Here is a 14,831-nt window from a genome sequence, read left to right as displayed (position 1 = left end):
GAGTGGAGGCAGCAGTCTTAGAATTGGAGGGTAGGATTGGGGCGCCTGGGTGGCTCAGTTGGTTAAGTGACTGACTTCGGCTCGGGTCATGATCCCAGGGTCCTGGGATTGGGCTCCCTGCTCAGTGGGGAGCCTGCTTCTCCCTCTCCCACTCCCCCTGACTGTGTTCCCTCTCTCGCTGTGTCTCTCTCTGTCAAATAAATAAATAGTCTTTAAAGAAAAAAAAAAAAAAGAATTGGAGGGTAGGAGAAGACCAGGGTCAGACAAAGAGGGAGGCTTAGAAGAGGAAGAGAAGGCACTGGAGGGTGGCCAGCTCAGAGAGACAGAAAGATTAAGGGGGGAGGGTGCAGGGGTGGTTGAGCCCCCCAGTCAGTGTCCTGAGGAGAAGATGAGCAAGTTGGCTTCAAACTGGACTCTCCTCTGGAATGGATAAAGATGAATTTTTCCAAGAAAGCACTTGGCTCTGAGCTCTCGACCCCGAAGCCTTGGCGCTTCAGGAGAAAGGAAGACTCCTCCTTTGGGTGGCTGGAGAACCTAGTCCCTCTCATCCAACAGGGTATGCAGGGTTTGCTCAGTTGAGAAATGCTACTTTCACATGGGCCCACTTTCCCCCTTTCTTACCCAACTCCAGCCCTGCCGCTTACCATGCCAGCTTAGAGATGGGGCTATGAACATACAAGGATATATCCTTCCAAATCTTTCTATCTACCACCATCACTTTCTTCTGGAAGGAGGCAGCCACACAACAGTGGTGTGGTGGGTTCCAAGGATGGCATCTCAGGGCGCAACAAAGGAAGAGAATGCTCTCTGGGGTGGAGTTGGCTGTCAGGGAAGGTTACACAAAGGAGGTACTTTTTCTTAAAGATTTTATTTATTTATTTGAGAGAGAGAGAGAGCACGAGCAGGAGGAGGGGCAGAGGGAGAGGGAGAAGCAGACTCCCTGCTGAGCGGGGTGCCTGACACTATCCCAGGACCCGGGATTGTGACCCCAGCCGAAGGCAGATGCTTAACCAACTGTGCCCCACAAAGGAGGTACTTTTGAGGTGGAACCGAAAGAATGAGTAGAAGGACACTTTGTCCCTTGGTCATGTACCCAGAGTCCCTTCTGTGCTGGACCTAGCAAAAAAAAAAAAGGCAAGGGTGGGTTTTCTGGCAGGCCTCTGTAGCAGTTGACTTTGGGCATCCTCCAAAGCCAGGAGACCCATAATGAGAGCCTCTCCTAAACTCCCAGGGGGCTTCACTGAACTGATGCAGGATCCTCATTCCTATGCAGTGGTAGGACACACACTACAGCCCTTTGGAATTTATAAAACACAACATTCAAGTCCTGTGTATCTTCACAAAAAGCCCATGGAGTAGGTACTATTATGACCCTCAGTTTACAAATGAGGAAACATGTCCTTCCATCATCACCTCCTTCTTCAGGGCTCCTTTCTTCCACATGCCGGAGGGTGTAGGGCTGGGGCACTTGGTTGAGAAACCCTTTTGTCTCCTCAGAGCAGACTCTTCAAGGACAGGTCCCTCCAAGCTGTATCACAGCCCACCAGCCACCAGCCATGGGCCTGGGGGGAGACAGGAAAGGTGGAAGGGCCGGGATGGGGGCTAGGGAGGGCTGTATGTGAGAAGGGGGTGTTTGAGAAGAGGGGAGGGGGAGGAGGGCTGGCCCAAGAAGCCTGAGGCCTGGGTTTCCATCCCAGCTCACAAACTCGATGGCTGTGATAGCCTGGGTTGGCCATTGCCCATCTCTGAGACGCATTTTATCCAGAAAGGATAATGTGAGGGAGCTGCATTCAGCATATCCAAGGCTTTGTCATTTGCTTTAGAATGAATTGCAAAAACAGAAAGCCCAAAACATAATACAACTAAGAAGAAGGGGGAGGAGGAAGGCAGGCAGGCAAAACAAACGGACTGTCTCCTGCCACTACCAATACCTGAGCCTCTGGCTTGTCACAAAAGCCAGAAGTGGCCCTCCTAGGTCCTTCTCACGCAGGTCCTCTCGCTTAGCAAAAGGGGCCCGCCTGGAGAACGCCCGCACTGGAGTGAGGCCAAGGGAAACCACAACAGGGTCCAGAGTGAGGGACACCGCGCCACCGAGGTCTCTAGAGCCAGCCACGGGTCGGCGACGACCTGATAGATCTGTGCCGTTCACGGTGGTTTGCAGGCTCTTTGTGGGTCGCCGGGAAAACGCAATCCCACCCGATCCGGTAACGTTCCTTTGCGCAGAATAAATACCCTCGGCGGTGGGATGTATGCCTTACTTGAGGGACTCTCCCCTGAAGCGGGAAACTCAATCCGAACCAGTGCCTCTCCCAGGCGGTTCATATTCAACACCCCAAACACATGGTGGGTATGCAGGGCTCTCGGCACAGTCCCTGGGCTCCGTACGCCTCGGGCTTCTGCGACGCTAGCCCGGCGCTGGGGTCTAACCCGGTGCAGACTCCACGCAGCACCTGTATGGACCTGCTCAGGGGAATCGAGATTCCACGGGACCCCAGTCCTCGGCCCCGGGCGGCCAGGGCGGGATTATCCGCGCCCTTCGCGCTCCATCCCACCCACGGTCTCAAAAACGGAAATCTTCGTTGGGTCTCGTTTACCCTCAGCGGAATTTAAGTGCGATTTGGCGGGGCTTTCGTAATAACCTGGTTTGTGGAAACCTTGTGAATAATTTGGTCTGGCGGGGTGTGTGTGTGTGGGGGGCGTGAGGATTCCTCCTTCCGCTCCACTGTGTGCACGGTGGTAAAGCCCCCACCTTTGGCAAGGCCCCGGGAAGGCACCATGGATGGAGGCCTGCGTGCCTCGCCACACACTCTCCGATTTTACTTGTCTTAAAATTTTTTAAAGGTGATTATTTTAAAATTATTTTTAATTTTTTAATTTTTATTGATTTTATTTTAAAATAAGCTCTACACCCAAGGCGGGGTTGGAACTCACAACCCCTGAGATCGACCGTCGAGGGTTCCATCGACTGAGCCAGCCAGGCGCCCCTGGTCTTGAAATTTTGAATGATTGTGTCTCTTTTCTTCTTTCTGGTTGATCAGTTAATAAGCGCTGGCGCAAGCGGGATTGCGGGCTACTGACTGAGGTCACCGCCAACTGGCCATGCACTTGGGTTTGCGCTCGCTCACCGGAGAACTTTCTATGATTGACCTTCCCCCCGCTATTATTTTCCAGATAACTTTGGAGAAGCTCCAAGGGAAGGGGAGGAGAGAGATCTCAGGGTCTGCACCCCTTAGAGGTCTGGACAGTGCTCGGCAGGCGAGACCCACGAGTCATTCCCCTCCGTCTCTAGCCATACTCTCCCCGCGTCCTCTTTGCTTTTCTTTCCAATGCCAGCCTCCGCCCCAGGAAAAGTCTTGTATTTGGGATTGACCGGGACGTTTAAATGACCGGCACGTATATATGAAGTCACCAAACATGTTAAAAACAAAACTATAACCACTCTTGGACATACCGCAACCCTCCCACTCCCCAAAAGAAAACGGTTCACAAACAATGGAGAGGTCTTTCGGAAGGTGCGTTGGAGGCGCCACCCTGCTCGGCGAGGGCCCCCCGCCCCACCCGAGGCTGCATCTGGGCGCGCGGGAGGGAGCCCGACGCGGTGGGGGGCACGGGGGCGGCGGCCGCAGCGCGGAGTTCTGGCCGGCTGTCCCGGCGCGGGAGCCGGCGGGCCTGGCCGAGGAGCCCGCGCCCTGAGCCGGGCGGACGGACCGCGGGACGCAGCGCCAGATGCCGGGGCACGCGGAGAGCCCGCGGGAGGCCCCGAGGCCAACCCGGCTGCGACGAATTCGCCGCGCCCCGAACGAAGGCAGCTCGGCCGAGTTCTGCACAGCTTTCCAGACCCGGGCCCGGAAACTAGGGCGTCCCGCCGAGGTCGCCCTCGCTCGGTCCCCGGGGGCAGGTGGCGGGAGGACGGGGCGGGAGTGGGGAAGTGCATGCAGCCGGCGGGAACCGAGCGGGTGTGTGCTCAGACACCCACCGCGTAGCTCCGAACACGCGCGCCCTCGGCAAACACCGACACGTACTCGCAGAGCCCAGCAGCTGCAGCACCCACTCCATGAGCTACACGACACCTGCCACGTATACACAGCCGAAGCACACATACACAAGACGCCCAGCACACACCCGCCACACGCACACACACACGCACGCACACGCACACACACACACACGCACACTACGCTCGCCGTGACTCCCTCTATTCCGTGGCAGGTCTATAGGAGTGGGTTACCGGTTTCACTTTCTTACTCCCTCCCAGACCCTTTGGAGGTCCAGACGGTTTTTCTTTCATAAGAAAACGGTAGGTCCGGTCCCTGAATCGTAGTCTGGGCTGCGCAGTCAGGGAGAAAGGGGACAGACAGCCTTACCTCTGCTGGGCTGGGCCTGGGAGAATGAGGGGAATACTGCCTTGGGGAGGAGAGTGGGATGGCCACGTGGGCACCGCAGAGGCCCCTGCACCCCTGTACCTACCCCCCAAATGAGAAAAATAATCACAAGTACCAAAAAAAAAAAAAATCCCCCCACATCCTTTCCCTCTGTGAACCATTGTGCTGGGCCCGCAGGTGTCAGACCTAGTGTGGGGGCAGGGTAGGCAGGGGGAGGGTATGGGGGGAGGGTGAGAGGCAACTGGGTCCCACCCCCACTCTTCTCCTGTCTTCCAAACCCTCCCCCACCGGGCTCAGCTATGGGGGGTGGGGCCACTACGCCAGCCTCAGGGGCGCAGGACCCCTCAAGTCTGTTTAAGGGGGTCGAAGTGGCTCAAACACCCCTTCCCACCAGCTTCCACCTTCTGTGGTCAGTCACCCTCATTAATTCCCTTTGGAAAAGGGTCACTCACTGGAAGTTCATCCACTGCTGCTTGGAAGAGGCTGGAGGGAGAGAAAGTGCGCAGAGGGGGAAGGGTTGGTACTTGCCCGGTGTTGTGGGGGCCGGGCACTGGTCCTGGCCTCTGAGGGGAACCCTTCCTGGCTCAGCTACCTGTTTCCAGCTTCTCAGACCAGTTTGCCCTCCCCTCCCCAAAAGACCCTTCTCAGCTTGTGAGCTAACCCACACCCGTCCAGTCTCAGCCTTGGCTGAGGGATGGCTCTCAATCTCTGGGGGAGACAAGCCATCCCCAGCCCAAATTCTGGGGGGAATGTGCCCCCCGGAACTAGTAGGGAGGAGCTCAACCCCACACCCCAACTGCCAGCCAACCCAATGGGGCGCTGGCTACCTCAGTTTCTGTCCGCAGGAAAGCATGGGGGAGGGCCAGGGAGTGGTTCTCTGGCTGGCTGAAGCAGGAAGCTTCTGGAGCCTTTGGGGAATAAGGGGGAGCAACCGTGATCTGAGGCCCTGTGTCTTGGGTTAACACAACAGTAATGATAATATAGATAACACTTGTTAAGTGTTTTCAGTGTTCAGGGCACTATGCTAAGCCCTTACATGCATTATTCCATTTATCACACTTATGAGCTAACTAGCCACATTATCTCCACTTTACAGATAAGGAAACTGAGGCATAGAAAGATTGAGTAACTTGCCTAAAAGTGAGAACTGGAATGCTGGCCAGTTTGTCCTCTTGACTACCATAGAGTTGTCTTACCTGGCAAAGTTCCACTCAGCAAGGACAGGAGGAAGGGCTGAGGGGGCAGAAGGGACCCCAGGAGAGGAATGCCGTCTGTGGAAGGGTGGTGGGAGGAGTAATAATATCAGTGATGGCTAATATTTATTGTGGGCTTCTGTACAGTGCCTCCCATGTGCATTTCCTCATTGAAATCATCAGACAACCCTGCGAGGGAGTCCTGTTATTATCCCCCAGGTGGGGAGACTGAGGCACAGAAAAGGTGTGTGCGGGGTCTACACCCACCCGGTTGGAAGGGGAAAATGGGAGGAAGGAGTTGTGACAGAGTCAGGAGGTTCTGCACTGTGGAGGGCCTCAGACACCAATCAGGAGCTTAGAATGGAGCTGTGGGCAGTGGGGAGGACCAGGTTAGGGAGCTGAGGGGCTTCCCTGGAGCATCTCTGGTACCAAAGCACGTGGGAAGGGGAGAGTCAGGTGGCAGAGAGCCCAGTTAGGAGGCTGTTGCAAATATGGTTGGTGGAATGGGGGTCAAGTGTCAGAGGGTGGCTCAAAGAGAAACTCTCCCGGTGACTGTACCACAAGAGGATAGAGGCAAGAATGACTCTGAAGTTCCTAGCCTGGGCAACCACAGGAGTCTGGGGAAGAAGCTGTGTGTTTGGTCCAGAGATTTAGGCATTTGTTGGGCGGATGCACCATGCACCAAAATTCTAGGTTTGGATGCTCCAGCAGGCAGCCAGCCACTTTGGTTTCCCTCTTTGCCCCTGCACAGGTGTCTTTCCCCAGGGCCCTGCCCGGGTGCTCAGGTGAAACTTGCATATATGCAGATGTATGCAAATGAAAACGACCCAGGCTGGGCCGGTCGCCAAAAGCCAGGGGAGGGGGAGGGCCGCCCTCGCCCTGACTCACCCTCGGACATGCTGCATGGAATGCCACCTCCCCAGCCGGGCTTCCTGTAACTCGGGGAACTTGCTCCTGGAATCGCCCCGCAGCTCAGACCCAGATCACCAGCCCAAAGGACCCGGGGGAGCTGAGGCCAAGGACTTTCTAAATCAGAGTAAAGCTTTATTCTGAGCTCTCCTTGCAAAACTGTGTACAAACGGGGCAGGAAGAACACCTGGGTAATATGGCATGTGTAAGTATACCAGGCACGTGACATTCCTAAAAGCATTTTCACAGATATGATTTCACTGGGGGCTCATAGTAACTTGTGATGTAGGTGGTTTATTAGCCCCATTTTGCAGATAAAGACACTGACGCTCATGTCATGAAGTGCTTTGCCAGGGAAGGCCTGCTTAGTACAGAGCCGGATTTTCAATCCAGGCCCTCTGACTCAGTGCTCTCCATACTACCCTGTGCTTTGGTGCTGGGCTGAGGGGAAGGGAAGCTAATTCTGCAGTCTGGTACTCCATTTGGGGAACTGCTGCCCCCTCAGATGTCTAGATATTCATGGTCAAGGTGCCTCTAAGCCTCTTGTTCCTCAAGAACTTCAGCGAGTAAGTGAGCTCTTGTCTCTGGACCTGAGGCCATACCCCTCCTGTCTGGCTGGACCATGCAGCCTACTTCCAGCTCCTTAAGACTCACTGCAGGTCAATACTCTCTTTTTAAGTACCTACTAGGCACAGGATCTGTGCAGGGCACTGTGGAGGATTGGCCTCGGTCCCACCCAACAGTGAATTTAGCAATTTATGTGTATGAAAATCGTGGACAAAATGTATAGGGGCGCCTGGGTGGCTCAGTCAGTGAAGTGTCTGCCTTCGGCTCAGGTCATGATCCCAGGGTCCTGGGATTCAGTCCCGCATCGGGCTCCCTGCTCAGTGGGGAGTCTGCTTCGCCTTCTCCCACTCCCCCTGCTTGTGGTCCTTCTCTCTCTGTCTCTCTGTCAAATAAATAAATAAAATATTTTAAAAATATATATAAAGAAGAATGAATTAAAACACAGAGAGAGAGAGAGAGAAGGAATACTTGAAAACTAGGTACCAGGTCAAGAAGTAGGACTCGGCCAGCTCCCCAGGACTCCAGAGTGACCCTCCTGGATCATAACCCTTTTCTCCTCCTTGGTACCCCAGCTTTTGTGTTCATCACTTCTCTGCTTTTCCTTACAGTTTTGTCACCTCGGTCTGTTTACTCTTACCTGCTGATGAATTTTACATCGATAGAGTTATACGGTACTTAGGATTCTTTCTTCTCTCTTTTGACAGTGTGTAGATTCTAAGACATCCTCCCCTGACTTCCTCATCCCAGACTGTAACCACCTCCTGTTTCTCTGGAGCATGTGTTCAGCCTCACCATCCCTCTGAGATGCTCTCGGCCACCCACAGGAGGGCAAGGATGGGTCCCATCTCAGGGAACACAGCATCCAAGCACAGGACCAGGTGTGTAAGACCTGGTCAGTGCACAGGCAGTGAATGAATGAGGATGAGTGGAACGGTGTACCTGTGTTATTTTGCATTTATGAGAAATCCCAAGGGCAGGGGGCTTATAGGAGGCCACAGGGTGACATTCAGTTGGTAAGCTCCTACCGAAGGGCCTCTTCTCCCTCCCCACCCTCCTGTTGCTCTTCAGGGGTGAGCAGCCGTACCATCTCTATATCCTGGCCCTCTCCACAGCCCAGCCAGGTGCCATGGGAAGCCCATTAGCTTGGGAGCCAAGCAGATCTGAATTCTAACCCCACCTCCACACCTTCCTGACTTGAGCAAATAAAACTTCCCTGTGCCTTAGTTTCCTCATCCTTGAAAATGGACATAATAAGAAGCCCATTCTCACAGGATTGTGAAGATTTAGTGAGTTACTCTAAGTGACTGACACATAGTAGGTGTTTTAAATTGTTTGCTCCCCTTCCTGGTCTCGGTTCCTTTGACTCACCCACAAGGAATATGCCTGCCCCCATCACTTCATCTACCCGGAGGGTACCAGAGCCAATCTGATGAAAAAGCTGTTATTCCCAGAGGACTTGGTGATGGCTGGAGGTGTCACTCCCAGGACAGAACGCTGCAGGGCAGACAACCTGCCTTCCTCAACACCTCATCCTCCCCATGCCCTGAATACCGAGGTGTGCGGGGCAGCCTTCATTCTCCAGCTAATCCTGAAGCCTCCCTTAGCTCCTCCTAAGTCCAGGGATGCTTGTGAGGGTCTGACCCCTTGGCAGCATGTGGAATACTTTCACACTGGGGATCTCAGCTCACCTTCACCACCCGGTCAGGTGGGGCAAGTATTGCTGTCCCCATTTCACAGATGAAGAAACCAATGCTCAGAGCAGCTCAGTGCCTTGCCCAACATTGCACAACCAGTTAAGGGGCAGAGCTGGAATTGGAGCCCCAGCTTCTTGACTCTGAGGTTCTCTGGGTTTTTCCAGAGCAGCCCAGCTGTCTCTGAATGTGTGAAGGAGGAGATAGGGACAGAGCTGTTAGCAACTGGCTGTTGCATGGCCTAACAGGACCTCTGGCCAGGTGTGGGAGGGTGGTCTGAGTGAAACCCCGGTCTCTGCAGGGGGGGTGGTGTGGTAAAATGACAGGAGTCAAGATCGGGAGAGAATTAGGGCAGCGGGGACGTGAGAATTGTGTGCAAGAGCGCGATGGGCTTCAGACTCATTCTGTGTGATTTTTGAGGCCAGAATACTGAGAACCAAATGTAAGTCAGAAGAACGTAGACTTAGGGGTAATATAAGGAAGACATTTTTAATAATTAGAGCCTTCCAAAAGTAGCACACTCTCCACCCCGTCTTAGGCACCAACTCCTTTTACCTTGTATGGAGTGATTATTTCACATCTCATCTCCTCTGTTGGAATAAGGTGTTCTAGGGGGCAGGTCCGCTTCTCTTAGAGCTCTGCTTCCCCCATTGTACATGGACAACTGGCCCTCACTAAGTGTTTGAGAGTCTCCATCACTGGAGGGATTCGAGCAGAAGTGGAGGGATGCTCTGAGATGGGGCTGAGACCCTGGGCTTGGGGACAGATGGGAGTCTGCCACCGGGACGGGTGGCTTCGAGTTTCAGAGCCTCGTTCTTCTCATCTGTAAAATGGAGTTAATAATGCCTACCATATGAAATTGTTGTGAGAATCCAATGATGTACTCTATGTGACTAGCAGAGTGCCCAGCACATGGAAAGCCCATAATGTGGCTTTTTTATGATGTATGTGGTTGAGGGGCTCCATCGTGGGCTAGAGAAATGGGGTAGGTGCCCACTAATGTCCCTCCAACAGCCGATGATTTTATTCCATAAGCATCAGGAAAGGAGCTAAGCAGAAACCAGGAAGCGGATTGACTCAATGGAGGAAACAGTTCAAAACAAACAGAACGCCCATTCAGAGTCCCTAGGGACTTGACCCATCCCATGGACTTTCTCTACTTTGCCCTGCCTGCCCCCTTCTTAGGTCTAGACTTGGGACCTAGTCCTTAGAGAGCCTGGACATCATTTGCCCTGAAAAGGGTACCAAGAGTCCCCAGACAGCGTGGCCTACCCTAGAAGTCTAGCCTTAGCGAAGAACAGAGCCCAAAAGTTCTGATTTGGCCCTCACCTGCCCTAACCACAAGCCCTTCACCAGCCCAAGCCTCTAAACCAGCCAGATGAGGTGGCACCTCCTGGAGAGTGCTGATAGCTCCTGCATGCCAGGCACCCAGGCCAAGAGGAGCCCTCAGGAGCCCCTGAAGCAGCCCTTGGCTCCCTTTCAAAGTTCTGTCGTTCTTCTTACAGCTGGACGGCACCTCAGAGGTCCCCAGAGCCATGGGATCTCCAGTTCTGGGCTGAAGAAGGTCTGGAGTGGGCCTGGAAATCTGCATATTAATAAGGACCCCCTGTGAGAAACTGATCTGGCCCAGCTCCCTTCATCCCCCCCGGGGAAGCTGAGCCTGAGAGGGGAGGGGACTGGCCCAAGATGACATGTCAGAAGTGGACAGGAGCCCGGCTCTCTGGACCCTGGTACAGGATGTTTTCCAACCCAGCTATCCGTCAGGGCTCACTCCCCCAGAGATGTGGAGGGGAAGCCCACGCAGACGTCCTTCCTGAGTATCCCCCCAGGACCCCTGCAGAGGGTGTGTCAACTATACGAGACCTAGTCACCCTCCTAGAAATGGCTGCTGCCCAAATGAGACGGAAGCATCTAGAACTTGCTGGGAGCCTCCATGACGTCAAGGTGTGGGAGCAGATCCACGGCGGGGGGGGGGTTGTCACATCACACTGACTGGCGGAAAATTGTGGTCTGATTTGAGAAGAGCCTCTCTATCCACCAGCACCTAGTGCAGCAGTGGGCACACGGGGCCGAAGGATGGCATGTTCAATAAATGGACGATGACCAGTGTTGGTTGGACTCCATCATCTCCAAGGCTGCCGGCCCCTCTCCTCAGGGGCAGGAGGTGTGGGGACTCAGCAAAGCCCGGAGAACGCCAAACGGCGGGCGCTGCGGACAGATGGTGGCCAGGGAAGGGCAGCCAGGAGTGCGGACAGGGTTAAGCTGGTTAAGCTGAGCCACACACGTCCCCAGATACGTCCCCATCCCCATGGCAGCCACGGGCTGGCTCTCAGCAGGTCTCGGGCCCAAAGGGCTCCGCGAACAGACCGGGTCTCAGTGACGGCGCGGGTCATGTGGACATGTGGCCTCTGTGACTGCCAGCACGTGACTAGTGGGTAACTGAGATTGCGTGCCTGTGACTCTTGCGTGTGGCTTGGGGGTGGCCCCGGGCCCTGTGTGGGAGTGTGCGGGGCCCGTCGGCGCGGCCGTGTGCCTGTGGGACCGTGCGCAGAGAACCGGGCGCCGGCCGAGGGGGGCTCTGTGGGGCTCTGGGAGACGGGTTCTGGCAGCGGCCGGCTGCTGGGCGTGGCCCGTGGCTGTCTGCGTGGCTGCAGGCTGCTCCGCGTGGCCGGCGTGCACGTCGGGTGGAGGCGGCCGTGGCGGCCGTGTGGCTCGCGTGGGACCCCGCCGGGCGCTGCCTGTGGGCCCGCGGGTGCTGTGTGCGCAGCTCGGAGAGGCGCCCTCAATGGTGTGTGTCGCTGTGTGTCCCTCAGGGACTCGGCTGTGTCACCGTGTGTGACTGTGACTGTGTGTGAGACAGCATGCCCTTCAAATCACCTTCCTTGGGCTGCTTTGATGTGGTTGAGCTTCTAGGGGCCGTGAGGACGCCTGCCTCACTCGTGAGGACTTCAAAAGATGGCTGTCCTCTCTGGCCAGCGTGGGGGAAACCCGTTTCCCCCTCACCCTAACCCTCTCCTCCCCGCCTGTTTGTTTTCCTATTTTTACTGCTTCGGATGAGTTCATGGCCACAACTGATTCACCACTCTTTCCGAGAGACTTGGGGAAGGAAACAGGGGTTGCTCGGTTGGGGCCTCTGCCCACGAGCCCCGGGGACTTCCAGAGCAGGGTGTGTGAGCACCTCAAGCCATTCACCCTCCACGAGCTTGGAAGGTCAACGAGCCTTCTATAGAGGTCATTGTCTGGTCCCTGCCTCCTATCCCAAACGAGAAGGCCTCTCTCCTTCTGGAAGAGTTCTCCCCTCCCTTTAAGTGACCAGGTCAGTTGAAAAGCAAGCCGGAACTTTGAGGGTACACGTGACATCTCACCCAGACCTGTGTCCCTACAGGTAATTCACGCAGTAGCAAGGATGCCCTGACTCAGCAACACTGTTTGGGCGCCCCCTATGGGCGGAGGCTGCCGCGGCTGAAGGAGGTAGAGTACCTCCAGGATGGAGACCTGCACAGTTTGGTGGGAGAGACACAGTGGCGGTCCCCCGGGGCGCCCCAGTCTTATGGGGGAGTCAGAACCTTCCCATGCACAGGCTCTGAGACAAAGAACAAGGAGAATTCAAACAATCATTCCCTGGGCTGAGAGACGAGTCCGTTCCCAGTGTGAAGATGGATCAGAGAAGGCTTCTGGAAAGGGCCGCAAGGGATTCGGGGCAAGCAGGGAGGGAGTGCATCCTGGACGGTGGACAACTAGGAGGGCCTGGGGATGGAGCAGATACGGGAGGCGAGATGAGGGGGGAAGACAGAGATGGCAGAGTCCTCGCGTGGGGTGATAGGAAGGGCTTGGGCTAGACTCTGTCCGCGTGGCAGAGGAGCTCTAACTGAACAGTCTGTGGACAGGCAATCCCCTCTGGTGTGGACCCCGCATCCCTCCAGCTGCAGGAGCATACAGCTAGCCGCGTCCGGTCGTCCAGGAGGGAGCTCGGAGGCTGGGGATCACCCCTTTCCCCTGCCCTAGCCCGGCAAGCCAGCACCCCAACCGCACGCCCAGCTTGCTTGCTCAGACCGCAGGCCTCCACCTCCGCCCTGCAGATGCCCCTGCCAGACTCTTACTATAGCTGAGGCCATGAAAACTGCCCTCCATGGCCACCTTTCTCACCCACGGCCTTGGAGGCTCCTTCCCACTCCTGGAGCTGGCTAACTCACCAGAGCCCACCCCTCCACCCACCCAGCCCTGGCGCCAAACTCACCCACTTCAAATTTAGGGGTGTTTGGGCCATCCTCCTGGAGGAATTGACAAGAGCCTCAGACTAAGGAGTCAGGAGGCCAGGCTTTGGGGAAATCACTGGACAAGGCATGTAGCCTCAGTTTCTCCATCTGCAAAATGGGGCTGATGACGCCTGCCCTGCTGTGTTCCCAGAGCGGGTGGGGAGCACTCCAGTGAGCTCATGGGTGTGAAGGCCCTGGTGAGCCATAAATAGTCCCGTGTCTGTGGGAGGGAGGGAGGGAAGCTGTTATTCCAGCTGGGCCTGGCTGCCTGCGCGGAGGGCTTGGCCGGTGGGGGGCTGGGGAAGTGTGAGGGTCTCTGTGCCAAGTGCTGACAACTGGAGAATTCAAGACTGGCACCCTAATGAGAACTGGGCACAGGCGAGGCTCTGCGGAGGCCACACCAGGGACAAGTGCTGGGGCGACAGCGGCAGTGTCTATGATCTAAGGACTTTGGGCCGGTCACTTGGACAAGTGACTCTGAAGAATATGCTTTTGAGAAGATGGGTGAGAAACCTGAGGTCACCAGTGACATCACTCCCAGCCTCTCTTGACATCCCTGCCTCTGCAGGGAGGGGGTGGAGAGGCCATCTTCTCTGCCCCCCTGTCCCTGAGCCCCGGGGACAGGAGGCTGAGCGTGTTGGCTGGCATGGACTCAGGACCAGCTGTGGCACTTTCTGGTAAGGGAAATTCTGGAGCTGTAACCACTGCCCCAGGAGGGTCGTGTTGAATCTTTCTCTAGCCTGCCAGAGAGATGGTTCCAGATCCTTCTCCCTCCTCTTTAAATGGGCAGTCTGACGCCTTCCCTCATGTACCTTCTGCCCCCTCCAATCTATCTGCCCACTCTCTCCCTCTGCATACTCTGCTCAGCCTTCTCCTCTGAGCGTTTGAGCAGGCTACTCCCTTTCTGGAAAGCAGCTCTTCCAGGACACCCCCCTCAGCCTCAGATCAAGTCCTGTCCCTGCCAGTTTCTAGCCAAGTGACCTTGGTCGAGTCACTAAACCTCTTTGAGCCTCAGTCTTACTATCTGTGAAATGGGGCTAGTACTATCTCCCAGGGTAGTGAGAATGAAGATATAACACATGAAGCACCAAACTTAGCTCCTGCCCCAGGTGAGAGGCTCAACACCTTCACCCTTCCCAGAATCCCCCCAATGCCTCAGTTTACCATATACTGACTTCCCCTACTTATTGCTTTGTAACAAATGAAAAGACAGGTATTTACTGAGTACCCTTTTACTGTATGTTTAGCACTGGAACATCAGACCGCTCTAACAGCGTGGTTTTCATACCAGCCCAAGTCAACAGCAGGGTTTGAGGAGACAGAGAATGGTCAGGGCAGGAGGGCTTCAGGGGGCCTTCCTGGAGAAGGAGGCCTTGCACAACAAGTAGGATAGGCAGAGGAGACCAGAAAGGCAATGTGGACAGAGGGCACGGCAGAGGGATGACCATGGTGTGCTCACCGGGGACACAGGAGTAGAGAGAATGTACGGGAAATGTCGGGAGTGAAGACTGGATCAAGATGTTCAGACCAGACACGGAGATCCTTGAGTGCTGAGTAGAGGCATTTTGATCGGACACAGTAGGAAACAGGGAGCTACAGCAGGTTCTTGAGCAAGGGAATGAAGTTTGAAAGGGAAGGGATGGGCCTTCCATTTGTTAAGCATTAACTGTTGTCCAGATTTTTGCTAGGTGCTTATTATGTGTTCCCACTTAACCTCCAGGAAACCCAGTAAAATATGCATTGTCTCCATTTTATGGGTGGGGGAATGGACACTTGGAGAGGTTAAGTGACTTCCCCAAGATCATAGAAATGAGGAGAGAGTGAGAGACCTGA

Source organism: Leptonychotes weddellii, chromosome 15 (genome assembly GCF_054177405.1).
Source record: "Leptonychotes weddellii isolate Sample4059 chromosome 15, ASM5417740v2, whole genome shotgun sequence".
In the NCBI taxonomy this organism is placed as follows: Eukaryota; Metazoa; Chordata; class Mammalia; order Carnivora; family Phocidae; genus Leptonychotes; species Leptonychotes weddellii.
The sequence above is the reverse complement of the archived record's forward strand: the minus strand, read 5'-3'. Positions refer to the sequence as shown.